The sequence below is a fragment of the Oncorhynchus mykiss genome, chromosome 23, assembly GCF_057628025.1.
Source record: "Oncorhynchus mykiss isolate SJ-2025 chromosome 23, ASM5762802v1, whole genome shotgun sequence".
NCBI classification, from domain to species: domain Eukaryota; kingdom Metazoa; phylum Chordata; class Actinopteri; order Salmoniformes; family Salmonidae; genus Oncorhynchus; species Oncorhynchus mykiss.
In genome coordinates, this window is record NC_143044.1 from 56,130,001 (window position 1) to 56,145,124 (window position 15,124).

Genomic DNA, 15,124 nt, shown 5'->3' on the forward strand with positions numbered 1-15,124 from the left:
CAAAGTGCTGTAAAGTGACAACCTGGATTCATCCCACCATCCTGACATCATCCAAAGTGCTGTAAAGTGACAACCTGGATTCATCCCACCATCCTGACATCATCCAAAGGGCTGTAAAGTAACGACCTGGATTCATCCCACCCTCCTGACATCATCCAAAGGGCTGTAAAGTGCCCATACATGTAGAGCAGTGGGAGGTTTATGCTAAAGATGATACAGTGACAGTGAAAGGTGGATATTTGTCATGTCTGTATTTACCTGTTGTTTCTATATCCCAAGCAGACACATGAATTGACGTAGCGATGTCATTCAAGATCTTCTCTGGTTGGCTGTGACTGAACAGAACGCGTGCATAGCCAGATGGTTCTCCTAAGCGGCGATGAATTTTATGGAGTCATTTGTCAGACATGTTGATGCCTCATGCAATACATAACGTACCAAGCAGACAGGTAAAGCTTCAAAAAGTGCCTGCAAAACCAGCTAATCTATAAATATTTATTTTTTTTTACAAAACTATTTTTTTAAATGAAAGTTAAAATATGCTGTTTGTTTTTTGAAGTGGAAGGCAGTGCATTCACTTATTGAAATGAATGTTGAGCAGTAAATAATGGAGATTGGCCCTTTAAATAACCCTGTGTGTGTGTGTGTGTGTGTGTGTGTGTGTGCGCGTGCGTGCGCGCGTGCGTGTGTGTGCGCGTGCGTGGGTGTGTGTGTGTGTGTGTGTGTGTGTGTGTGGTAAAATCACAAAAGGTCAGGTTCAGGGCTCCGAAAATGTACACTTGGATCAAGCTACAGAAACTAAGGAGGTGACTGGCTGTTGACTTGGGGCTACAGGCAGAAACTAAGGAGGTGACAGGCTGATGACTTGGGGCTACAGGCAGAAACTAAGGAGGTGACTGGCTGATGACTTGGGGCTACAGGCAGAAACTAAGGAGGTGATTGGCTGATGACTTGGGGCTACAGGCAGAAACTAAGGTGACAGGCTGATTGATGACTTGGGGCTACAGGCAGAAACTAAGGAGGTGACTGGCTGATGACTTGGGGCTACAGGCAGAAACTAAGGAGGTGACTGGCTGATGACTTGGGGCTACAGGCAGAAACTAAGGAGGTGACTGGCTGATGATTTGGGGCTACAGAAAGAAACTAAGGATGTGACTGGCTGATGACTTGATGCTACAAGCAGAAACTAAGGAAGTGACTGGCAAATTATTTTTGGGCTACAGGCAGAAACTAAGGAGGTGACAGGCTGATGACTTGGGGCTACAGGCAGAAACTAAGGAGGTGACAGGCTGATGACTTGAGGCTACAAGCAGAAACTAAGGAGGTGACTGGCTGATGACTTGAGGCTACAAGCAGAAACTAAGGAAGTGACTGGCTAATTATTTTGGGGCTACAGATGAAACTAAGGAGGTGACTGGCTGTTGACTTGGAGCTACAGATGAAACTAAGGAAGTGACTGGCTGATGACTTGAGGCTACAGGCAGAAACTAAGGAGGTGACTGGCTGATGACTTGGGGCTACAGGCAGAAACTAAGGAGGTGACTGGCTGATGACTTGGGACTACAGGCAGAAACTAAGGATGTGACTGGCTGATGACTTGGGGCTACAGGCAGAAACTAAGGAGGTGACTGGCTGATGACTTAATGAATTAAGAATGAATCCCAACAGGGACATTTACATATGCTACATGTCCATTAAGTTATAACCCATAGCTTTATTCTCAGATGAGTGTCTTGGTTGTGAGAAATGTACTTGTAAAACATTTGTATTCTAATTTTAGTCCTGAAAACTGAAGTTCGTGAACCAGCTGAGCTCCCAGCGGAGCCAACCATGCTCTTCCCTAACAACACAACTTGGGTCATGACCATTAACCAAACCCTTCAACGCCACCAGACCACAGACCAACATACTTTAGATTGTTGGACAAGCAGAAACCAGCAGGGGCTCCCTGACCAAACAAACGTCCGTAAGCTTCGTCGGCTTCTTCTGTTTGAGAACAAAACAAATGAGTTGTCTGACTGACAACTGTGTTCCTGTCATCCTTGGTTTGGTGCCAGGGCCCTCCCAAGTGGCACCCTTGTCCCTACATAGTGCACTCCTTTTTGACCAGGACCCTCCTCTCCCCGGCCACCTGTCTGAACCAACGCAAACATCAAAAAGAGAGGAAACCTGTGTCCCAAGTGGCACCCTTGTCCCTACATAGTGCACTCCTTTTTGACCAGGGCCTGTGTACTTTTGAAGGCCCAGTTGGTTCGAGGGTTGCGGGGGCCCAGTGGGCATCCTGGTTCCCATTTTAGGCAAAAGATGGGGTCACCACCTCCTTCCCCTGCTCTCCTGAAGCTGGCTGGGCTAATGAAGTAACAACTAATTGGGCCTGCAGCTAATTTGGAGTGGCGTTTCCTTCCCCCTCTTGGCCCTCAGAGATGTGTTTCATTTTCTCTTATCAGTGCTTCAGTCATGTGGCTTTCTGCTTGGCCGCTTCTGTCTCGCCCCATCCTAACCGCACGGCTAATGAATACTTCCTTAGTTAATGTCATTAATCTACACACAGAGACATGCAACGTTACTAAACACACACAGGTAGTAAACACACACAGAGACTAAATTCACACACATAGACTGAACTCACAGACAAACTAAATTCACACACATAGACTAAACTCACACAGATAGATTGAACTCACACACAAACCAAATTCACACACATAGACTGAACTCACACACATAAACTAAATTCACACACAAACTAAATTCACACACATAAACTGAACTCACACACATAGACTGAACTCACACACATAGACTAAATTCACACATATAAACTAAATTCACACACATAAACTAAATTCACACACAAACTAAATTCACACATAAACTAAATTCACACACATAGACTAAATTCACACACATAAACTAAATTCACACACATAAACTAAATTCACACACAAACTAAATTCACACACAAACTAAATTCACACACATAGACTGAACTCACACAAACTAAATTCACACATAGACTGAACTCACACACAGACTACATAATGTAGATAATGTATGCAGTGTAGATAATGTAGCTAATGTATATCATGTGTACAGTGTGTATAATGTATGTAGTGTGTATAGTGTAGATAATGAAGCTAATGTATATAATGTGTACAGTGTGTATCATGTATATAGTGTGTATAGTGTAGATAATGTAGCTAATGTATATAATGTGTACAGTGTGTATCATGTATATAGTGTGTATAGTGTAGATAATGTAGCTAATGTATATAATGTGTATAGTGTGTATCATGTATATAGTGTGTATAGTGTAGATAATGTAGCTAATGTATATAATGCATGTAGTGTGTGTAATGTATATAGTGTGTATAGTGTAGATAATGTAGCTAATGTATATAATGTGTACAGTGTGTATCATGTATATAGTGTGTATAGAGTAGTTGATGTAGCTAATGTATATAATATATATAGTGTGTATAATGTGTATTGTGTGTATAATGTAAATAGTGTGTATAGTGTAGATAATGTAGCTAATGTGTATAATGCATATAATGTGTATAATGTATATAGTGTGTATAGTGTAGATAATGTATATAGTGTGTAATATATGTATAGTGTAGATAATGTAGCTAATGTATATAATGTGTAAAGTGTGTGTATAATGTATATAGTGTGTATAGTGTAGATAACGTAGCTAATGTATATAATTTATACAGTGTGTATAATGTATATAGTGTGTATAGAGTAGATAACGTAGCTAATGTATATAATGTGTATAGTGTGTATAATGTATATAGTGTGTATAGAGTAGATAACGTAGCTAATGTATATAATGTGTATAGTGTGTATAATGTATATAGTGTGTATAGAGTAGATAACGTAGCTAATGTATATAATGTATATAGTGTGTATAATGTATATAGTGTGTATAATATAGCTAATGTATATAATGTGTATAGTGTGTATAATGTATATAGTGTGTATAGAGTAGATAACGTAGCTAATGTATATAATGTATATAGTGTGTATAATATAGCTAATGTATATAATGTGTATAGTGTGTATAATGTATATAGTGTGTATAATATAGCTAATGTATATAATGCGTATAGTGTGTATAATGTATATAGTGTGTATAATATAGCTAATGTATATAATGTGTATAGTGTGTATAATGTAGCTAATGTATATAATTTATACAGTGTGTATAATGTATATAGTGTGTATAGTGTAGATAATGTAGCTAATGTATATAATTTATACAGTGTGTATAATGTATATAGTGTGTATAGTGTAGATAATGTAGCTAATGTATATAATTTATACAGTGTGTATAATGTATATAGTGTGTATAGAGTAGATAACGTAGCTAATGTATATAATGCGTATAGTGTGTATAATGTATATAGTGTGTATAATATAGCTAATGTATATAATGTGTATAGTGTGTATAATGTATATAGTGTGTATAGAGTAGATAACGTAGCTAATGTATATAATGTGTATAGTGTGTATAATGTATATAGTGTGTATAATATAGCTAATGTATATAATGTGTATAGTGTGTATAATGTATATAGTGTGTATAATATAGCTAATGTATATAATGTATATAGTGTGTATAATGTATATAGTGTGTATAATATAGCTAATGTATATAATGTATATAGTGTGTATAATGTATATAGTGTGTATAATATAGCTAATGTATATAATGTGTATACAGTTGAAGTCGGAAGTTTACATGCACTTAGGTTGGAGTCATTAAAACTAGTTTTTCAACCACACCACAAATGTCTTCTTAACAAACTATAGTTTTGGCGGTTAGGACATCTACTTTGTTCATGACACAAGTCATTTTTCCAACAATTGTTTACAAACAGATTATTTCACTTATAATTCACTGTATCACAATTCCAGTGGGTCAGAAGTTTGCATACACTAAGTTGACTGGGCCTTTAAACCGCTTGGAATATTCCAGAAAATTATGTCATGGCTATTAAAGCTTCTGATAGGCTAATTGACATCATTTGAGTCAATTGGAGGTGTACCTGTGGATGTATTTCAAGGCCTACCTTCAAACTCAGTGCCTCTTTGCTTGACATCATGAGAAACTCAAAAGAAATCAGCCAAGACCTCAGAAAAAAAATTGTAGACCTCCACAAGTCTGGTTCATCCTTGGGAGCATTTACCAAATGCCTGAAGGTGCCACGTTCATCTGTACAAACAATAGTACACAAATATAAACACCATGGGACCACGCAGCCGTCATACCGCTCCAGAAGGAAGTGCCTTCTGTCTCCCAGAGATGAAAGTACTTTGGTGCGAAAAGTGCAAATCAATCCCAGAACAACAGCAAATGACCTTGTGAAGATGCCGGAGGAAACAGGTACAAAAGTATCTATATCCACAGTAAAACGAGTCCTATATCGACATAACCTGAAAGGCTGCTCAGCAAGGAAGAAGCCACTGCTCCAAAACCGCCATAAAAATGCCAGACTATGGTTTGCAACTGCACATGGGGACAAAGATCCTACTTTTTGGAGAAATGTCCTCTGGTCTGATGAAATAAAAATAGAACTGTTTGGCCATAATGACCATCGTTATGTTTGGAGGAAAAAGGGGGAGACTTGCAAGCCAAAGAACACCATCCCAGCCATGAAGCACCGGGTGGCAGCATCATGTTGTGGGGGTGCTTTGTTGCAAGAGGGACTGGTGCACTTCACAAAATAGACGGCATCTTGAGGATGGGAAATTATGTGGATATATTGAAGAAACATCTCATGACATCAGTCAGGAAGTTAAAGCTAGGTCGCAAATGGGTCTTCCAAAGGACAATGTCCCCAAGCATTCTTCCAAAGTTGTGGCAAAATGGCTTAAGGACAACAAAGTCAATGTATTGGAGTGGCCATCACAAAGCCCTGACCACTATCCTATAGAACATTTGTGGGCAGAACTGAAAAAGCGTGTGTGAGCAAGGAGGCCTACAAAACTGATTCAGTTATACCAGCTCTGTCAGGAGGAATGGGCCCCAAATTCACCCAACTTATTGTGGGAACCTTGTGGAAGGCTACCCGAAATGTTTGACCCAAGTTAAACAATTTAAAGGCAATGCTACCAAATACTAATTGAGTGTATGTAAACGTCTGACCCACTGGGAATGTGATGAAATAAATAAAAGCTGAAATAAATCATTCTCTCTACTATTTGTCTGACATTTCACATTCTTAAAATAAAGTGGTGATCCTAACTGACCTTAGACAGATAATTTTTACCATGATTAAATGTCAGGAATTGTGAAAAACTGAGTTTAAATCTATTTGGCTAAGGTGTATGTAAACTTCTGACTTCAACTGTAGTGTGTATAATGTAGCAAATGTAGATAATGTGTATAGTGCAGATAATGTAGAGAATCTATATAGTGTGTATAATGTCTTCAATGTAGATAATGTGTACAGTGTTGATAATGTAGAAAATGTGTATAGTATTGATAATGTATATAGTGTGTATAATGTAGTTAATGTAGATAATGTGTATAGTGTAGATAATGTAGAAAATGTGTATAGTATTGATAATGTATATAGTGTGTATAATGTAGTTAATGTAGATAATGTGTATAGTGTAGATAATGTAGAAAGGTATATAGTGTTGATAATGTACATAGTCTGTATAATGTAGATAATGTAGAAAATGTGTATAGTGTTGATAATGTATAGTGTGTGTATAATGTAGATAATGTAGATAATGTGTATAGTGTTGATAATGTATATAGTCTGTATTATGTAGTTAATGTAGACAATGTGTATAGTGTTGATAATGTGTATAGTGTTGATAATGTATATAGTCTGTATTATGTAGTTAATGTAGCTAATGTGTATAGTGCAGATAATGTATGTAGTTTAGATAATGTATACAGTCTGTATAATGTAGTTAATGTAGCTAATGTGTATAGTGCAGATAATGTATGTAGTTTAGATAATGTATACAGTCTGTATAATGTAGTTAATGTAGCTAATGTGTATAGTGCAGATAATGTATGTAGTTTAGATAATGTATATAGCCTGTATAATGTAGTTAATGTAGCTAATGTGTATAGTGCAGATAATGTATGTAGTTTAGATAATGTATACAGTCTGTATAATGTAGTTAATGTAGATAATGTATGTAGTTTAGATAATGTATACAGTCTGTATAATGTAGTTCATGTAGATAATGTAGAAAATGTATCCCAGTCATTTACATGACAAAAATGTTACTTTAAATATGTATTATTTGAAACAAAATACTAGTAGAAATGAACTCATCAAACTAAGCTGAGCCGTAAAAAATATAATTCAGTTTATATTTGAAAGTAAAACATTTGACAGCTTTGCTGAATGCTCTGTAGAAATATTTTCAGTAGGTCAAATATCAGTGAACATAGTATTAGTCCTGATGGATAATATAGCAGATCACATGGCTACTGGTCTTTGTTTCATATAGGGAGGTTTTACAGCCATGTTTTATCAACACACAAAATGCAAAAAAAAAACATTGTAAAAAAATATAATGGCACTATAAGAAGAAATGTAATGTCCATGGTAATGACTTTAACATATGAACACAACACTGTCCATAGTAATGACTTTAACCTGTTATATGAACACAACACTGTCCATAGTAATGACTTTAACCTGTTATATGAACACAACACTGTCCATAGTAATGACTTTAACCTGTTATATGAACACAACACTGTCCATAGTAATGACTTTAACCTGTTATATGAGCACAACACTGTCCATAGTAATGACTTTAACCTGTTATATGAACACAACACTGTCTATAGTAATGACTTTAACCTGTTATATGAACACAACACTGTCCATAGTAATGACTTTAACCTGTTATATGAACACAACACTGTCCATAGTAATGACTTTAACCTGTTATATGAACACAACACTGTCTATAGTAATGACTTTAACCTGTTATATGAACACAACACTGTCCATAGTAATGACTTTAACCTGTTATATGAACACAACACTGTCCATAGTAATGACTTTAACCTGTTATATGAGCACAACACTGTCCATGGTAATGACTTTAACATATGAACACAACAACATTACAGGGTTATTGCACCTGAATACCCAGAATACAAACGCTTCTTGAAAGGAAAACAGTTGAGCCAGAAAAGTATTGATTGCGAGTGAAATAAATGTACATATTGTGCCAATCAAATCAATACGTTCTGAAAAGGATGTGCTCGACACAAAGAAATGACATTCAATCATTTGTATAAACAGCAAGTCACACACTGCTGACTACAGATGTCAAATCACTTGTTTACGAACAACATCTTCATGATTATTACGGTATAATAATAATGACAAGGCCGATAGTGGGCCCCTGTGAGGGAGAAATTAAGGACATAAGTGTCTCTTAGTGAGTGCTGCTTGAAGCAGAAGCTTTACTGGTCTCTCTATCTCTCCTCGTCTCTCGTTTGACTCGTTGAAATGTGACTACTGCTTGAACCCATCCTCCAGCGAGCAGAAATCAGAGTCAATCCCACTAGGAGATCTCGTTTTATACAGTATATCCAATGTATTCTTCTACTGCTTGTTGAGCAAAAGGAGAAAGACTGGAAAGGTGTCAGTCAGTGTAAGTTAGTGGGTGTCCCTCCAGTTACCATCTAATGTGTTATTTACTCTCCCTGTGATAAACTTCAGGTCTCCTGGGATTTATTTACTGTGGTCCAGTACGGTTTCTGTGGTCCAGTATGACTTCTGTGGTCCAGTACGGTTTCTGTGGTCCAGTACGGCTTCTGTGGTCCAGTATGGCTTCTGTGGTCCAGTATGGCTTCTGTGGTCCAGTATGGCTTCTGTCGTCCAGTATGGTTTCTGTGGTCCTGTAGTACTTCTGTGGTCCAGTACAGATTCTGTGGTCCAATATGGCTTCTGTGGTCCAGTATGGTTTCTGTGGTCCTGTAGTACTTCTGTGGTCCAGTACAGATTCTGTGGTCCAATATGGTTTCTGTGGTCCAGTTTGGTTTCTGTGGTCCTGTAATATTCTGTGGTCCAGTACGGCTTCTGTGGTCCTGTATGACTCAGTTGGTTGAGCACGGTGCACGCAACGCCAGGATTGTGGGCTTGCTTCCCTGGGCCACCCTTATGTAAAAACGTATGTGTGTCTGACTGTTAGATGCTTTGGATATGTGTTTGCTAAATGGCATATATTATTTCTGTAAATTGAACCTTCCCTTTGACCCCGTATCTAAACAGTGTTAAAGGGACGTTGGCTAATTGTGCTCTGCATCAGGGTTAATAGTTAGGTAATGTAGCATTAATTGGGGGATAGAACCCTAATCTTGGACTGGGAGAGGGTCAAGTTTAATCTGGACATATTTAAACCACATTCCTTCAAGGCTTTATGTGGAGAGAGAGAGACAGAGAGAAAGGTGAGAGAGAGGTGAGAGAGAGAGAGCACTGTAAAAAAAAAAAAATCTAGTTGTTTCAGCTAAATATTATTAAGTAACTGATTCCACAGCCTTTTTAAATTTTTATGAATCAACTTTTCGGTCAAAGCGTTACCTGAACTTAGCATTTTTATTTGGTCAAAAATTTGCTCCAACATGAGGAAAGGTAGTCACAAAAATGTGTCTATTTAAATGATGTTTACTCAAATTGTCTCATATATTAATACAACTAGAAATTATTATTTAGGCATCTTAACTAAAAAAACTGCTGTGAAACGAGTTAGTTAGATGGACACAGTGCCTTTAACATACAGTGTTTACAACTTACATATCATTGCATTGTTCATGGTTATTTATTCAGTAATTGATCTTCAACACGTCCTCCCTTAGGAATTTGAACTCACAATCTCCTGGTTCACAGCATTCCAATCTTCCTGCGTCTCCACCATGTCTGTGTCAATGACTGATTTCCACCTGTATTGCTAGACTTTTCACTTCTAAAATCTCACCTCTGTTAATTAAAAGTACCTCTCCAGAACAACTATTTTATTCGTTATAGTGATTGAGGAGTAACATTAGAACAGAGTAATATTCCCCACCAACATTAGACAACAACACAGAAAACCCTTCAATTGCTGAAATAAGTAAATCAATGACGAGAGGATAGTCAGATTAACTGACAACTGAGCGAGGCACTTCACCCTAGTTGCTCCTGTAAGTCGCTCTGGAAAAGAGAGTCCGCTAAATGACTCAAATATAAAATGTAATTGACAGATATGGTGGCATAGCAGGAAGATCGGAACGCCATGAACCAAGAGCTTGTGAGTTCAAATCCCAGGTGAGGACGTATTGAATAATAATTACTGTATACAGGCACAAGGCAGTCATGAATGTCAACTTGTATCAAATATGTAAGTTGAAAATATTGTAAGTTAAAAGCACTGTGTGTGTACCCCGTTGCAAAGCCTTTTTTGAGTTAAGACGCCCAAATAATAATTTGTAGTTGAATGAACCTATGAGAGCGAAGTTTGGTACAATATATAAATATTTTTTTAGTTCAGGTAACACTTGGACTGAAAAGTTGAGTAAACCAAAGAAAAGGCCGTGGAACCAGTTACTTATTTATAATTAGATGAAATTACTAGATTTGTGTTTTTTTTGTTGTTTTTTTTACAGTGAGGGAGTGTAGAATTATCCTGCCACAACGACTCCTCATCAGACGACACCACAGGTTCTCAAAATACTGAGTAGATTTACATTTCACCGTGGCATCTTCTCGGCTTTGATTCTGATATACATTTCACCGTGGCATCTTCACAGCTTTGATTCTGATTTACATTTCACCGTGGCATCTTCACAGCTTTGATTCTGATTTACATTTCACCGTGGCATCTTCACGGCTTTGATTCTGATTTACATTTCACCGTGGCATCTTCACAGCTTTGATTCTGATATACATTTCACCGTGGCATCTTCACGGCTTTGATTCTGATATACATTTCACCGTGGCATCTTCACGGCTTTGATTCTGATTTACATTTCACCGTGGCATCTTCACGGCTTTGATTCTGATTTACATTTCACCGTGGCATCTTCACAGCTTTGATTCTGATATACATTTCACCGTGGCATCTTCACGGCTTTGATTCTGATTTACATTTCACCGTGGCATCTTCACAGCTTTGATTCTGATATACATTTCATTCACCGTGGCATCTTCACAGCTTTGATTCTGATTTACATTTCACCGTGGCATCTTCACAGCTTTGATTCTGATATACATTTCACCGTGGCATCTTCACAGCTTTGATTCTGATTTACATTTCACCGTGGCATCTTCACAGCTTTGATTCTGATATACATTTCACCGTGGCATCTTCTCGGCTTTGATTCTGATATACATTTCACCGTGGCATCTTCACAGCTTTGATTCTGATTTACATTTCACCGTGGCATCTTCACAGCTTTGATTCTGATTTACATTTCACCGTGGCATCTTCACAGCTTTGATTCTGATATACATTTCACCGTGGCATCTTCACAGCTTTGATTCTGATTTACATTTCACCGTGGCATCTTCACAGCTTTGATTCTGATTTACATTTCACCGTGGCATCTTCACAGCTTTGATTCTGATATACATTTCACCGTGGCATCTTCACAGCTTTGATTCTGATTTACATTTCACCGTGGCATCTTCACAGCTTTGATTCTGATTTACATTTCACCGTGGCATCTTCACAGCTTTGATTCTGATTTACATTTCACCGTGGCATCTTCACAGCTTTGATTCTGATTTACATTTCTTTGAGGGAAAAAACAGTTAATATGATTATGAAAAGTGGTTTAATAACTAATTCCATAGTTTGCATTAATTATGCACTAGTAATTTATACCCCCCAAAAAAGCTCCGTTTTGTAGGAGCCAGAGAGAATAGCCATCAAAGCTTATGTTAGGGCGATTTAGACGGCAGTAAGATAAGCTACAGGCTAGCGTCCATCCGGTGAAGTGCGGTTCACTGCACAAGTAGCACATTATGTTTGAAGTGTTTACACTGCAAGGCGGTAGGGACATTTCAAACCGTCTAAGTGTCACTTACCACTCCAGCATTGAAGAGCACAGTGTTCCTAGGAACACCAGCCTGCATTGCAGCAGGGGTTGTGTATGAGAGGCATTATAGAGAAACAGAGATTAATACCACTGAGTTTATCTCTTCAGACAAAAGACACTATCGCCTCAAATGAAACATTTCTGTCATTCAAAACACATACATTCCCTTTTCAGGGAAAATCATGGAAAAACACGTTGTAAAACAACAACGAAACGAAACAGATTATATTACCATAAATAATCTGTGTCGTCAAACCATTAACGATTGAAAACAAGCCGCTTTATTGACCTGGCAAGGTGACATAAGGATATCTCTCTTTCAAGCCTAATGAAGGGCTGAACTGAATAATAATCTGGCCAAGTTGTGAACAGCCATTGTTAGTCTGTCTCACTCTGTCATAAAGTCCCATTCATAACGAGAGAAAAACAACCGAACAAGATGTTAATGAAGAGAGATGGAGGAACTAATAGGACGTCCTGTATGGTGGCTGGCTGCACCCTATTACCCTATGGGCCCTGGTCAAAAGTAGTGCACTATATAGGGAATAGAGTTCCATTTAGAACGCACACCTGTCCTGGCCTGGCCTGGCCTGGCTGCCCATGTGTTCCACAACATCCTGCCCTGCCTGTCTCCTGACTATAGTTCTAGACCGCATCTCAAACGGCCCCCTATTTCCCTACCGGCCCTGGTCAAAAGTAGTGCACTACGTAGGGAATAGGGTGCCATTCGGTGCGTGGCCCAAGCCCAGAGTCATTAGAGAGATCCTAATGGTTTGGAGGGGAGTTATTAAGGTCTAAAAGGAAAGCTTCAAATGTCACTCTAATTAGGTGGCCATTCTGAAGACGTCTTGTGTGGCGGTGTCATCCATTCTCTTAAACCTTGTTTAGGGCTCCGGGAGGAGAAATGGCCGCACTGACGGCCTCAAAATGCACAAAGAGAGGCAGGCAGCTTCTCAATAAAGCTTCTCTGGACTGGGAGGGGGCTTGGGCTTTGACGTCTGGGACAGGGATCACATAATATGACCCCTAAGAGCTAGTTAGTAAGAGAGGATTTCTAAAACTACTTTTAACAAGCATTTACAAACACTTCACCGTCAAAGTTCTGTCCAAAAAAAAAAGACTAGAGCCACTATTCTAAATTAAAGGATTTTGGTGTTGAACTGATTCAAAAACATAACAAATGTTTATTCATGCAGATTACAAAATCCCACATTATTTCTTGCTTGGTTAATCGACATTCGGTGGCCATGCTCGCAAAGCCTCCCTAATGTTGTCATTAGTTATGGTTCTCTGGTGGCCAAAAGACTGATCCTAAAGTCCCACAATCCACTGAGGGTGTGTGTGAATGGTTAGAGGAGATAAAGTACATCAAATAAATGGGAGAAAAAAAAGACTAGTTCATTGAAGGAACACGGTACAAAAAGTCTGTTAATTAGAAATACGAAAATGAACAGAAATTTCAAACATGGTGTATTAGCCCCTCCTGTAAACCGGTCTGATTCTGAACCCCCCTCCTCTCTCTCTCTCCCTCTCTCTCTCTCTCTGTTTCATTTTCTCTCCATCTTAAAATGCAAATGAATTTACGGCGAATGAGAAAACGTTAGACATCGAAATAAGAGCCCCGTTTCTGTCTGTAGTGTAAATCTGATTTGCTTACAGATGTTTTAATGAATTATAGATTCAGATTCCAAGATTGTAGGGACTAGAACGGTATTGTTTAATTAACAACACACGGGGTCTACATTATTTACAAAAAAGAAAATGTTTTATTTCTCACTGCCATATGCAAAAAAAGAGACATTTATAAAAATCCCACCTAGTTCACTCATTTGAACTGTGTCATACAGCAACAGACGTCAACACAGAGGAAACTGCACTGAAAGACCAAACGAATTGTGCAGAATCCAGCCAGCTTAAGATAAAAAAAACCTGTAGTGTAGATCAACACAATAAATAAACTTAAAAAACCCATTATTAGCGAAACTTTATACCTTCCAGGAAGAAAAAAAAAAAAACTGAAAATATATTTCAGATAAAATGGGTGACATGATTTAGAATAATGAATAAGTGTGTGGTTGAAATGAACTCGTTTTGCAATTGTCCTTCTGTGACGTGGTCTTATTCATGGAGAGTCTGAAATGGAATTGACATTCAGCTCTATGCTTTGACTCACTAATATGTTGTGAAGATGAAGAATTACTCCGAGATGGACTGTGACAGGAGAAAAACACACGTTGATCTTTGGAATCAGAGGTGAGCAGCTTTTTTGGCAGTTGCTTTTTGAAAGTTACTCTGTAAATATTTCCCAAGTAACTTATGAAGTAGTTACAGTTTACAATATTATAATCATTTCATAAAGTTCACATTCATTAGTCCCTACTTAATATATTAATATAAATTCATATATTTTTCAAACATTTAAATACTGTACTATGCCATGAAATATAATTAATTTCACTGACAGAACAAGCAAATTAAAGCAAAAATATTGACTAAAAAATACAAAGTATGCATAATAATTTAGCTAAGTTTCCATTTCTACTACTACAAATACAATTAAACTGTTAATACCTTTGGTTAGATGAGATATGATGCACAAAATATTCTCACAATTTCACATACTAATAGTGAATGCGTAGGGTATACTGTTTGCACTTTACACAGAAAGGTGCATACTACTGTATATCTGATGACAATATTTTATAACAACTACAGAATTTCAGCTGTGACATACTATAATTTCTCTGTATTCTCTACACTCACTTCCATTAACGGTCGCTGTCCGTCACTGTCTATGCTCGGGCTTATTCCCTCTGGGACAAGTGCTTTTGGATTTGTTAGGGGGGAAAAGTCTGTAGAAATTATCTCAAGGATGAACATTTACCAGTTAAATAGATATGACGCTTTTCCACACTACACACACACACACACACACACACACACACTACACATACACACACACACACACACACAGAGAGAGAGAGAAACACGTGCACGCACATACACACACACACACATACACACACACACACACACACACACACATACACA